This window comes from Triturus cristatus, chromosome 6, assembly GCF_964204655.1.
Source record: "Triturus cristatus chromosome 6, aTriCri1.1, whole genome shotgun sequence".
Classification (NCBI taxonomy): domain Eukaryota; kingdom Metazoa; phylum Chordata; class Amphibia; order Caudata; family Salamandridae; genus Triturus; species Triturus cristatus.
In genome coordinates, this window is record NC_140589.1 from 820,625,847 (window position 1) to 820,640,010 (window position 14,164).

Here is a 14,164-nt window from a genome sequence, read left to right on the forward strand (position 1 = left end):
CAGCCTGCTTCCCCGTAACCAGAGGCGTACGCCAGGGTTGCGCCCTGGCCCCTACGCTCTTTAGTCTGGACATAAATGGCCTGGTGGGTGAACTAGATAGCGTTAGGGATAGTGATGCCCCTTGGTTGGCGTCAGGTCGGGTGCCTGCTCTGATGTTCGCAGATGATACTTTATTGTTGTCTCGAACATCAACAGGCATCCAACGGGTCCTGAACGGTTTTGTATCATTCTGCGTCTCGCGGGGACTCAAGATTAATTTAGAGAAGACGAAGTTCATGATCTTTGGTCCCCCGAAACGCACCCGCCCTAGCCCTGTGTTAAATGGCACCCTTCTTGAAAGGGTGAGAACTTTTGTATACCTGGGCGTCACCCTGACTGAAGATTTCTGTTGGGGCCCCCAGGTAGCCAAATCTGCCCTGAGGCTTTCACAGATCGTAGGGGGTATTGGCAAGTTTCAGAGCACAACCCAATTCAAGCCAGTCTCCCCAGTGCTTATAATTTACGGCGCCCAAGCCAGACCTGCTGTAATGTATGGTGCAGAACTCTGGGACCATACGCGCACATCAAGCCTTCTTAGGGTTGAGCAGGCATTTATGAGGAATTTGATAGGTCTCCCCCAGAGTACCCCGCTCTTACCTTTGAGACTAGATCTATGTCTAGAGCTCATTTCAGAACTGTTAGCGGCTCGACCTTTCCTGTATTGGAGAAGGCTCTGGACAGTACCTGAGCTTGATGATTATAGAGCTGAGTTTTCTGCAGTTTGGGGGCGGTTGAAGAGCAAAAATATACCCTGGTTATCCCACATTAAAGCTGTTGCATACCAAATAGGTTTGCCCCAATTATGGGAGACCCCAGAGGAGAGTTGTCCAGCGGTGCGGAGAACTGAGCTGCTGGCCTCCCTGAGACAGTATAATTTAAGTTTGCTGTACTGCTCGTCAACTATGGGCAGGTTGTCTATAGAATTTCTGCAGGTAAAACTTGTGCCCAGGAGGGAGGAATTTCTGGATTTAATACAACCTCCCATGGCAAGAAAACTATACACACAATTAAGACATGGCTGTCTGCCGATTGGGGCATTGACTTGCAAATGGGCTGGACGAGAAGAGGGAATCTGCCCAGCTTGAAACAACAGCAAAGAAGATATGGTCCATGTTTTATTCTTCTGCCCTGCCTATAGTGCAATACGGAGATCCTGGTTGGCACCATTGTGCAGAAATCTGGGCCTAAAACAATGCGCTCAAGCCTGTAGAATTTTAAGATATGATACTTCACCTCCCATTGTGTTCTCTGTCTCTCGTTTTTTATATGGTATGTGGCGTAGAAGGTCTACTTTGATTAATTGTGTTAAATTGTGATTAATTGCAATGATTGCCATCCGCCATTTGATAACTTATTGTTTAATAATCTTTTAACTAAGGTTCTCAACTAATTATGTATTTTATCTTGTATGTACATATTTTATCTGTGCTTTTATGGTCTTTGACCGAAATAAAGTTATCAAAGAAAGAATATTTAGGAAACGATACAATGGTGGAACATGTTTAAATCAATAGCGGGTCAGCCCTGAAAAATTTGATGCAGTCAGCCCATGAGGCAGTCGCCTGGTGAAGGCACGGGGATGTCTGACCCTTGATGTAGACCGTTTATAGAGGATTCTGGTGTAGAGTGACTTGACAGCAGACATGGCTCTGGCACAGGAGGAAACTGAGGATACCAGCTTGCACTAGACGCACAGGGGCAATAGGCAGCTCTGTTAAGAGTGCATCCTTGTTCAGCTACATTTCACCACCCACAGACCCCGACTGAGGATATGATATAAGCACAGGAACTCCTCGATGATAGCAAACATTTTCGTTTCAAGGAGTCTGGTGTTCTTATTGGTTTTTAGATTTTACTGATTTTAATCTGTGTTTTGTATCTTAAGCATATTCAATTGTAGATGTACAGTTCTTTGGTTAAAATTGGTTGGCCACATTTATGAACTGGTGTGTTATGTAAATTGTTTTCTTTTTTTATGATGTATTATGCTTTATCTATTCTTTTATGGCTATGTGCCGAAATAAAGATTTTTACTACTACTAAAAAATCGCAAATGATTTGTGTAATACTGCAAGTTCCTGTGCAGTAGTTTCAGAGTGCTGAAAGAGCACTGTGCAGAGTATGGAACGTAAAGGCAGCAGTTATAGAATACGTTGCCATGTGAGACCAGGAAATATTTACAGCTAGCTCATAAAGTGATTTGTAATTACAAAGACCTCTAGCAGAACTAAGGCAGCCCCCAGGAATCCTGTCAATCGACCAGGAATGTATTACACTTGCTTTAGATTGCATACTCTCAACTCGTGCAGCTCAAACAGGGTTTTTCTTTTTTTATTACATTTTTTTTAGTTTCGGCGAACAATTTGAAATACAACACTGAACACTACACTTCACGCCAGACTCTATTAACAATCTACAGGTGAACTTAAGTACACTAGGCCTCCCTGCCTTAACATTTAACCCCATTGAGCCGTGGGCCAAATCGTAAGTCTTCAGCCCTCACAAACACGCATTTTCTTTGCCTCACAACAGTATCACAATGTGACGTTGTGCAGTATAAAGTGCTTACTGGAGGCATTTTGTCGTTTTCTGTGGTAACCGTCCCCATCCCCCGTTGATCACTGACATTGCACAGGTGTTTACGTTCCTCTTTGTGTTTAGTACCAGTATCTCTGTGACTGCCTTTTCCCCCCAGATCACGTAGCCAACACGAGTACTGCCAGGGAGTTCACCCGGGAGCTAGCCACATGAGCAACAAGGCTCGCTATTGAAGCAGGACGCGAGTATAAACTTTTTTATTCAAGCAATTCAACAGCTACATCTTCAGCTTGCCACCATCCACTTCCAGTACCCCACAGGGCTCTCCCAACATTCTATCAGAGCCTTCCTTGCAGGGTTCTAAGATAGAACCACCAGGATAAGGAGGGAGGGGGGTGAGTGGAACAAACCAAGTAGGAAGGATATAACACATCTTCCTTCCCAAAAGGAAAGGGGACCCAGAGAAGGCCAAGTGGAAAAGGGGAGGAGAGAGGAAGAAGGAAACACAATGGGGAAAAACACTGAAGCAGACCCAGCAACCCGTAAATATGAACAGGCGCTACTAGTAAAAGAAACCACAGAATTAAAACAATTTCCCCCTCAACACATTTTGTAATCCTTGTGCCAAACCGGTGAATTTCTGAGTCTTTGCCTTCTTCTTTTCTGCTCCTCCTCTAGCCTGCTACCATAAGCCTGTGCCTTGCTTACTTCATTGGTACCTGACCCCTCGGGACAAGCAGCAACTCTATCCATGCTCCACATTTTCCCATTTTCTAGTATGACCACATTATTCTTAACCTCTCTGATTTTCTCGGGAGGAAAGAATTTATCTCCTTTAGTACCTATGCCATGGGGTTTTTTAATCCACACCCATTGCCCTTTCTCAAGTGACTTGTTCCTGGTACCCCATTTCTTATCATACCACTCCTTGTATTTGTGTTGTTTGATTGCAACCCTCTTTCTGAAATCAACAGGATTGACCACCATTTCCTTTTTCTGAGGTAACCAGTTAGGAGATAACTTTGAGCCTGCCTTCCTCCCCCTCAACAACTCAAACGGGGAATAACCAGTGGCCAGGTTGGGTGTGGTATGGTATGACCACATCATGTCTCTAACAGCTGCCTCAATAGGCTTATCTGAAGTAGCTGCTAACTGAATGCACTCTTTTAACATCCTATTAGCTCTCTTCACCTTGCCATTGGCTTTAGGGCAATATAAAGGTGTACATATGTGAGCAATAGCCATGTTTGCTAGAAATTCCTTCATTTCGTCTGATGCAAACTGTACTCCATTATCTGTGACGATATTGGTAGGAATACCCTCTTTGGAAAACACCTCTGTTAAAAACTCAATGAGGGACTTTGTGTTTATCTTATTCACAAATTTATGTGTGATCCAGTTAGAATAATAATCGACCATAACCAAAAGATACACCTCCTGTGGACCCATCCCATGTAGGGGACCAGCGATGTCCAAACCCAGTTTGTTCCAAGGAACCTTAGGTACCTCCACTGGTCTCAGGGGAATACGCCTAGTAATTTTGGTTTTGTCACTCATTCTGCATGCCTCACATTCACCAACTTTCTCTTCCATCAATTGATCCAAGTGTGGGAACCAATAGATCTCAGTTTCGCCTTACACAGACTTTTCCCTAAATGTCCTTCATGCGAAAGATCTATAATGTGGTTCCTGAGACCACCCGGGGGAACCAACTTTCCTGACTTGAGTAGAAAGTTCCCCTCCACTGACAATTCCTCTCTTACATTCCAAAAGGGCTGTACTTCCTCAGGAAGTGTTTTGCATTTGTTTGGCCAACCCTTAGTCACAAAGTTTTTTACTGACTTAATAATGGTATCTTGCTCCATATGAAGATCCCATTGGGTTTGTGAAACCGCTTTTAGGGAAATATCCAAAATAACTTCTTTAGAATCTAGAACCCCCTCTTCTGACTCAATAGGAGACCTTGACAAAAAATCAGCCACATTATTCTGCGGACCTGGTATGTAAATCATTTTGAAATTAAAACCTTGGAGACCCAGCACCCATTTTGTAATTCGAGGAGTCATGTTCTCCATGTTTTTTTTTAGTGAAAATAGCCAGCAGTTGGTCCTTTTCCACAGTAGAGTAGTTTGACTCTGCTACTGTTAGTGTCCTAGAAGCGAATGCCACCACCTTCACTTTGTTGTCAAACCTTTGAGCAAGAGTGGCCCCTATTCCCTTACAGCTTACATCAGTTGAGATTAAAGTGTCCCTTGCCACATCAAAATTACCAATGAACGGGGCCGAGATTATAGACTCCTTTATGGTTCTGAAGGCATCTTCTTGTTCTTTTCCCCAAGTGAAAGTGGAATTCTTCTTTACTAAACTCCTAAGGGGTTGAGCCAAATTTGAAAAGTTCTTAATGTATTTTGACATAAATTCAGCCAAACCTAAAAATGACAAAATGTCCTCCTTACAAGGGGGAGTGGGCGCTTTTCTCACAGCTTCCACTAAATCAATTTTAGGCTTAATACCTTCCTCCGAAATTGTGTGCCCCAAATAGTCCACTGATGTTACACCCAATTTACACTTACTTTCTTTAGTAGTAAATCCTGCATCTCTCAACTTATTAAGTGCCATCCCCACATTTTTACCATGTTCATCCTCATTAGAACCATACACCAAAATGTCATTCTGAAAACACATTGTATTCTTATAATCTTTCAGAATGTGTTGCATAATCCTTTGGAACGCTGAGGCAGCGGACGCCAACCCAAATGGCATCCTCAAGAACTTGTAGTTGCCAAATGGAGTAGTGAAGGCCGTCAAAAGTTGAGAATCCGGGTGAAGATCGACTTGATGATAGGCCGATGAGAGGTCCAGCACACTGAAAAATTTTGCACCATGAATTGTGCTTAACATTTCATTTATCCTTGGTAAAGGATGTCTATCAACAAATATATTTGCATTTAAGTCCCTCAAATCCACACACAACCTGATACTCCCCCCCATTATCCTTGGTTGTGAGAACAATGGGTGCCAACCACTCTGAACTCTCCATTTCCTCGATCACCCCTTGAGTTACCAATTTTTGAAGTTCCACCTTTAAGGGCTCTCTCATGAGAAGTGGTATGGAACGAGTTTTATGCAACACAGGAACTGCTCCTTCTTTTAAAACACTTTTAAGCATGTCATTTTTTAATCTTCCCAGTTTTTCAGAAAACACTTCAGGGAACTCTTTAATGAGATTACCCCCAACCTCTGAGGGCTCTACTAGCATGACCTGTTCCTCATTGTTGGGATCTAAAGTGATACCCAAATCCTTCTGGTGCTTCCACCCTAAAAGACTCGACCCTTGATGTAGACCTTACCAACCGTGTGTCTCTCCTTAAAAGAAATTCTCATTCTCACCATGCCAACTAAGGGAATTGGTTCTTTGTTGTACCCTGAAGGACTGATTTCAGCACACTCTAACTTTATCTGTTTTCCATTAAACTTTTCCTTAAACACCTTCTCTTCAATGAGCGTGAATGGTGAACATGAGTCCGCATACATTTGGAATTTCTCACCATCAAGAATGTCACAAGAGGGATATTGTATATTCTCCCCAATATTCCCTTGGCCTATCTGAAAAATATACGTTTTTCCTTCAACTATCTCTGTCTCCGAACAACCAATTTCATGTACTTTTGGCATAAATGCTTTGCAAACCTTTGAGAAATGTCCCTTCTTATTACATTTCCTGCAAACAATATTCCTAGCTGGGCATTTCCAATTATTTGCTAAGTGATTGGGACTACCACATCTAAAACACAACAGACCCTCACTTACTTTTCCTGGAATTTCTTTTGATCTATCCCCCACTTTACAAACATTCTCCTCCGCTTGTGTAGACTTGGATTCCCCTTTCTCCCTACACTCACCAACCGATGCTCTCATCTCCTTCATGCACAAAGCTGTGTGTTCTAACCCTTTAGCAATGCTGATCGCTTCCTCTAGATCTGGGTTCCTTGTTAATAATTCTTCTTGAACTTTCATGTCATTTGTACACCTGACTAACTGGTCCCTGATGACCGAATCGGTAAGAGCACCAAATTCACAGGTGGCTGACATGTCTCTCAATACTGCCACATAATAAGAAACCTTCTCATCCTTCCTTTGACTCCTTTTAAAGAACTTGTGCCTCTCTAAGACCACATTTATTTTATGTTTGAAGTGCTCTTCCAATTTCCTTAATGTGTATTTATAAACATCACCTCCTACGTCTTCATCATCTGTCTCATCATCAATTAATGTCCTCAAAAACCTTCCTTCCCTGAACACCTAAATTGTGTAAAAGAATGTGCTGCTTCCTTACATTTGAAAAATTTCCCCCACCAATGGCAATAAGGTACGATTTAAAAATACCCTCCCATCTGTGCCGAGGTATGTCAGGTTCCCCTACTTCATTTAAGAATGCAGGTGGTTGACTCATGCCCGCTCCTGCCATATTTGCTTATAAAGTAAGCTTCCTTGCTTTAACCTCAAAACTCTCCCCAGATTATAGAATGCTTTTACCAAGACCAGGAGAAAAAAAGATTTTTTTTCAAAAAATGCGAAGAAAGGAAACCATCCTTAGAAAAAGATAATGAAAGTCAATACCTATGCCACAAATGTCAATCTGAAAAGGAAAGGGGTTATGTAAATCACCAAAATGAACTGTGAAAAATGCTTCTCCAAAATGCTTAAAAAAAAAAATCAACATTTTTCCTTCAGCGTTTCAAGAGCAACACATGAATGATACCTTGTGTGTTTCAATGAAAAATTGACATCACCACACGAAAATGTACATGCACTTAAAGACGATCCTTTTTTCCTGTCACTGCACTTCCTGTCATGAAGGACTTTACCCCTTCAATGAACTCCGTGTGATGAACTTCGCCAAATCTGTTTTTTCTAAATGTTAGCCGATTTCTTCCCAGCTGAAGAGTGAAGCCCCGCTTTCATAGTAATGACTTTTCCGACGAATCTGCCTCGTAACACCAAAATTTGTTTTACACGAAGACCACCATCTCCATCACAACGAAGAACGAAGGGAGAATTACTCCGAGATAACAGCATACGGAGCCTCCTACGGTCAAACGCCAACACTCCACACCGCTGCACCGCTGATAGCCCCCAAGAGAACACCGGGGATGTGCGACCACACCAGCCTCGCAAGCGGGACCGTAGACCTTTCACTTTCACACTGCGTACCTCCTCAGAACAGCGCCAGCACAGCTGCCTCCTCAAAAATTCCGTTCTTGACAGGAAACATCGCCGTCCACCACGCAAATCAGTCTGTCAGCAGAGAAAGCACCACAAGTACGTTGAATACGTTGAATGCTGAGGGACGACTCACCCTGCTTTATAATTCGTAAATCAGGATGGAGACAATCAATTCAGGAATAGTAGACTCACTTCATGAAAATGGAGTTACAGATGGTCGGCAAGACGAACATCACAGGGGAAGATGCAGCGCTGCCCCTGACACAGCATCCCGTAACTCGTCGCCAAAATGAAGTAATCACTGAAGCAGGACGTGAGTATAAACTTCTTTATTCAAGCAATTCAACAGCTACATCTTCAGCTTGCCACCATCCACTTCCAGTACCCCACAGGGCTCACCCAACATTCTATCAGAGCCTTCCTTGCAGGGTTCTAAGATAGAACCACCAGGATAAGGAGGGAGGGGTGAGTGGAACAAACCAAGTAGGAAGGATATAACACATACGTTATGCTGAAGTCAGTGTTAGTTGCACTTTTCTACGTCTGACAGGTGTTTAACTACGTCAACTCTAAAAAAAATAAAAAATAAAAATAAAAGGGATGCTTCTCTCCATTTTAGAAAACCTGAGTGTGTCTATTAAGGGGCTGGCATCGCATTACCCCGTGGAAGACTGATTCTTAGACCCAGTGACGTAATGAAAGTTGAGGGGGCCCCCCTACAAGGTATACAGAGGGGCCCCCGCTCTGGATTTAATTCAGAGCACTCAGGCCTGAGTACTGTGCTGAGAGGCCCCCTGCAGCTTGGGCCCCCCGCACTGCGGGGGCTGCGGGGGCCTGTGTTACACCCCTGCTTAGACCAGGGGTGTAACACAGCCCCTACTACGCTTCAGGAACCCAACCGTTTATGGAGGCTCCATTCCTTCAGGGGGCCCCCATTGAGGCCAAGATCAATGAATGTCTGTGAGACGTGGGAGACTCAGGCGCCCCTCATCACATTCTGCAGGGGGGACCCATCATTTTGCATTACGCCACTAGTTCAAAGTGCTGGTCATGGGAAATTTAGACTCCAATAGGTGCTGTGTGCAAAACATGGCACTGCCATGGATAGAGGGGGTTAGGGGTGGAGAGAGGGAACAGCAATCCAACAGTAACCCAGCAGGTTACTGTCCTCTCCAGAGACTTGAAACAGACTGTGAATTAGGTAGGCACAAAGGAGGCCTCTTCACCAGTAGAAAACAGCACTGCATTATTGTCAGAAAATATATTTGTATACACACTAATTACATGGATACCTAGGAAATGTGTTAGAGGACTGGGGAAAGCATTCTAGAGGGAGGCTGTATTTTTATAAGTAAAGTATTAGTGTGTTTATCCCATGCATGCATGTTGAGCAGGAAATGGATTGTCTAATGCCAAAGTCAGTGAGAAATGTAGGTGGTATATCTAAAGTGGGCTACTGAAGCTATGCAGGTAACCAAGTTGCTCTCTTCCTTTGCAGTACTTTCAACAATTCTACACTGGACCACTCATAGCTTAAGACCTTCTCTCACATGGAATTTATTCCAGGGTCAGCAGAGTAGCAGAAGCCTCCCCAGGCTTATTTGCTGCCCATGTCAGTAACTTTGCTACCCCAATGTCAGGGGTCACGAAGAGAGCGCCACGCACATGCAGCACATTAGACTCTATCAGCCATGTCTGCTCTAATCCACCTCTTGCTATTACCTAGCCCACTAACAGCTGGAAGCATTGGCAATACCAGTAGGTCTCACCACCTTCTTTGCATTAACATTGTTCTGACATTGCGACATTGCTGGGAACCATGTTTGAATGGTGATACTGCTAATCGGGAAATACTCCGAGGCTAAGGGCCCGATTTAGATCATGGCAGTCCTACCATCATCCCGCCACAGCAGCTGTCCCAAGTAATCCATCACGCTGACAGCGGTACACCTCCTCTATTTAGATGTATGCTGGCTGACTCTCCGTCCGTGTCGACAGAGTGTTTACCACTGCCGACCCTGCGGACTCCAGTGCTGGTGAATAGTACTCCATCGCCGTCGAGGTGGCAGGATTGCGCTGAGACGATTTAGATTTCACAGATGTAATGGCGGTCTTCTAGCGACAGGCTGAATCCGTTGCGGGACGGAGTCATAATTGGAATATTCCTGTTGCTGCAGGTTGGATGCTAGCATCACACACTTGATGCATTTTGCCTAATTGTTTGCACCTGCATACCACACTATAAAATACACTCCAATTCAGACCATGATCCTTTGCCATTCTACAGCACCACAGCATTTGAAAGGCAAAATTTGGTCACTGAATTCAGGTTATTTTGTTGCTTTTCTCAGTTTCTTACTGGTTTTTCTTCTTTCATGTATTTCCTTGTGGTTAATTAATTTGATTTCATCATATTTATTTGGATAATGCCAGGGTACAAAAATCTGTGATTCACTGAGGAAGAATTGTCAGCCATGGTGAATGAAATCATAAGAGTAAAGCCACAATTGTTTGGACCCCAAGTCAAAAATACACTATCTCAGAAAGGGAATATGTGGTCCAGAACAGGGAGATGTGGAATGACCTGCGGGGAAGAGTGCGGTCCCTGGCCTTGAAGCACCACCTGGAGGTGATGGTTTTCCCAGGCCCCTCTTACAACTCATGTCCTGGGAGAAGGTCTCACAGATCCTACTTGACAGGAATCCTAGTGGGGTGGAGACTGGTAAGTCACTGAACCTAAATGTCTTGTTTGCTTTTAAGTTAACTGTTGCAAATGTGTTCAGCATCATTTATTTTACATAGACACCTACATATATCAGTAACATCTCGTTTGTTTGAAAGTATTGAGTTGTATTGAAGATAACAGGTTTCAACAGCCATAACATTTCCGATGACGTTATGGCGCTTAGAAGTGTTTGTACTCCAAATAACAAATACCATATAGGTGTTTCACATAGTAAATTTCTGTTCTCCTTCTACTACAGATTTACACAAGGTATTTTCAAGTAACAATTTTGCAAGTGCTGTGAATGTTTCATTGAAATAACTACAACTACCATGATGCCTTGTTTCAGTTTTGTGAAAATAATATTGCCATTTAATTTTGATTGTTCTCCCTTTTCTATCATATTTTCACCTATGGTAAAGTGTTATTTATTGAACAATCTATATTTAATGCTCTCGTTTTAAAATTGTTTGTGTTGAGTTTTGTATGTTGTCCTTTTCTTGTCATAAAGTTGAATTGATGTCATTAGTTTTACAAATCAACGTTTGTTGGCTTTAAAATTTTAAGGCATGTAAAATTGCATCCTGAATAAAAGTAGCATATGCGAAAACTGAACTCTGCACTGTGTATATGATGACTAATGCTAAACATCTCCCTAAATTATGTGAATGTTTGTTTGATAGCCTGCTATGCTTTAGAATGATACATTTTACATTTCTCCTCTCTACTGTGTTGTGTTGAATGGTTGGTACATTTCATGTATACTTACTAAGTTATCCTGTTTCATTTCAGAACATCTTCTTACCTGTTTATTTGAAGTAGTTTTGTATAAAACAAACTGCTTGTGTAATGAAATACACTGTGTAATAATTACGTGTAATCCACGCTTTTACAAATATTATTTTTGCTACATTCATTATAATTCCAACATTCAGAGCACGTGGCTAAACGTGTGTCTCAGGATACCTTCAATCCAACCCAGGATCAAGTCTCCAGGGAGGACTCCACTCCTGAAAGTCTGGATGAAGAGGAGTGGGCTGGTCCATCTGGTCTGCCTGGGCAGAGGGCCCCAGTGAGTTTCCCTCAGCCCACATCTACACCTTCCACCCCAGCTATTACAACATCTCAGCAGACCGATATCTCCACTTTCTGTGTCCAAAGCAACATAACACTCATCTTGTGCCCCCTAGTCCATTTATAACCAGATGTGCTGGGATTTTCCTGCACCACCTTCCATTTTCTGGGGTCCAATCACATCTGCCTCAGCCTTAGAAAGGGAGGCCCTGTCACAAAGGGCAACACGTGCAGTCACCTCAGTCTCTGCAACTGTGGGTCCACCAGCCCCCTGCAGGAGCACACATTCATTCAGACCACCAGGAGAGAACGGCAAGACCCCCACCACCACCAAGAGACATCAAACTTAATTTCCTTCAGTGTGTTACTACCATTCACTCAGTGGACAATTTTCTGGTCACATTTACCTTTCGGTGGCCAGTTGTAGGTTGGACATTCAACTTCAAACAATTTTGGCTCAACAATTATGGTTTCATCTACCATGACTGACTTTTTCTTATTTTGTTTGTTTTTTTGGTTTACATCCACTTTTACTTTATTTGCTTTTGTTCAATGAAAGCAAAAACAAAAAACAAAGTCCAAGACTGGTGTTGTAGTTATTTTCTGTATTCATTCAATTGTTTGCCTTCCATCATACATTTCAAAATGTAAATAACGAAATGAATTGCAAGTAGGTAATGTTTCTCACTAATTTCTACCATGACAATTACATTTGAAATAGTGTTCTGTCAATTTTTATTAAATATAGCAAACCTTACATAAGACAGATACTTAGTGCCATTTTTACATTTCCAGTTCCACACCTTGCCAGCATGGAAGAAGGGGATATAATCAAAAGAATCAGATTCAGTTTTATGGCCACATGATCAGTCCAATACATTATTTCAGAATCTGCGCCAATGTCACAACCAACTTTAAGCGGTGTGCTATAAGAAGTTATTTCTAGAATGATGCGACACAGTAACATATTCATAAACTTAACACAAAATGTGCATTTGGACAATGTGAAGGGGGATGGCTATGCTTTTGGTTAACTACCACATGTGCTTAGAGTAAATTCAGCAAACATGCTGGCTTGGTGCCACCATTCAACAGAAAACAAGTCAAATGCAATCTTTAAAACTTCCATTCAATCACTGTGCAAGTTGTCTCAGTACCAGATATGCACACAAAGTATGTGTGTGTCTTCCACAGGAACAACCCATGGTCCCTTTGTACTTTGAAACAGCACCATTTAACTACAAATGTCACAACTGTGAAATGTCCAAACGAAGATGACATGGTGAAGATATCTAAATCAGATTAAAACAAAAAGATGAATAATGAAACATAATAGAATAGATACATTTCTAAGTCATCTTTTTGAAGACACCCTTTCCTAAAAGATGTCCAGCATATACTTTTTTCCTCATAACATCAATAACTGTTTTTTACAGTTAATGTGATAATATGTAAAGCGATACTTACACTAATGTGAAGAAGTCAGTGACATCCTGACGTAAGTCAACTTTTTCCTCCTCACCACTATCATCTTCATTTGACATTTCAGCATCCTCACCCGTTGGCTCTTCATGGTCCCCATCCTTTGAATGTTCCGTCTCAGGGCTATGTTGTGCAGTATGCAGCAGGCCATGGTGATTTGACACACCTTATCGGGTGAGTAGACTGGGGCTCCACCACTCTTGTCCAGAAAGCGAAATCTGGCCTTTAGAAGACCGAAAGCTGCTCTAATAGCCTCTGTGTTCTTCCATGGGCCTCATTGAAGCAGACTTCCTCTGGTATTGCTGGATTCCTCTGCGGTGCCAACAAGCATTGTCAGTTAGGATAAGCGCAGTCTCCTAAATAGAAAAAAAGAGAAGAGCCAAGATATCTAACACAATTTCAGATGATTTACCTTGAAATTACCCAAACAATCTTATTTCAGATTGTACATACCAACAATCCAAGCCCTCTCATGTCCAAGTCGTGACATTTGCAGGGGTTTGCTGCTGTTCCGTAGTACAAAGGAATCATGGACTGATCCAGAGAAAAGCGCACAGATACTTGTGATGTACAAATCAGCTAAGCAGACAACTTGCACATTGAATGGAAGCGCTTCCGATTCCTATTGACTTGCTCCCTGGCATGTGGTGGCACTAAGGCAATATGTTTGCCATCAACTGTACTAGTCACATGTGTTAGGCGACCCAAACCATAGAAATCACCCCTCACATTTGCAAAATCCTCATGTTGTGAAAACTGGATGAACTGTTGATGTGTCTTATTGTTTACAAAATAAGTTCTTGTAGCACACCACTGAAAATTGGTTGTGCCATTCCACAGTGTATTGGAATGATCTTGTGGCCACAAAATGTAATGCTGCTGTGAGTTTGGCAATTTATGTAATAGGTGTGGGATTTCTGTTGTGAGGCAGAAGACTGGGCTCCAGTAGATAACATAAATCCAGTATAGATGGCCATTCAATCGGAACTTTTTGATAATATCCCGTTCATCCATAGTGGCAAGGTCTGCAAATGGGTGGTACACTTGAGGCTGTCATCTCCTCACTCTCCCAGGGTTCAA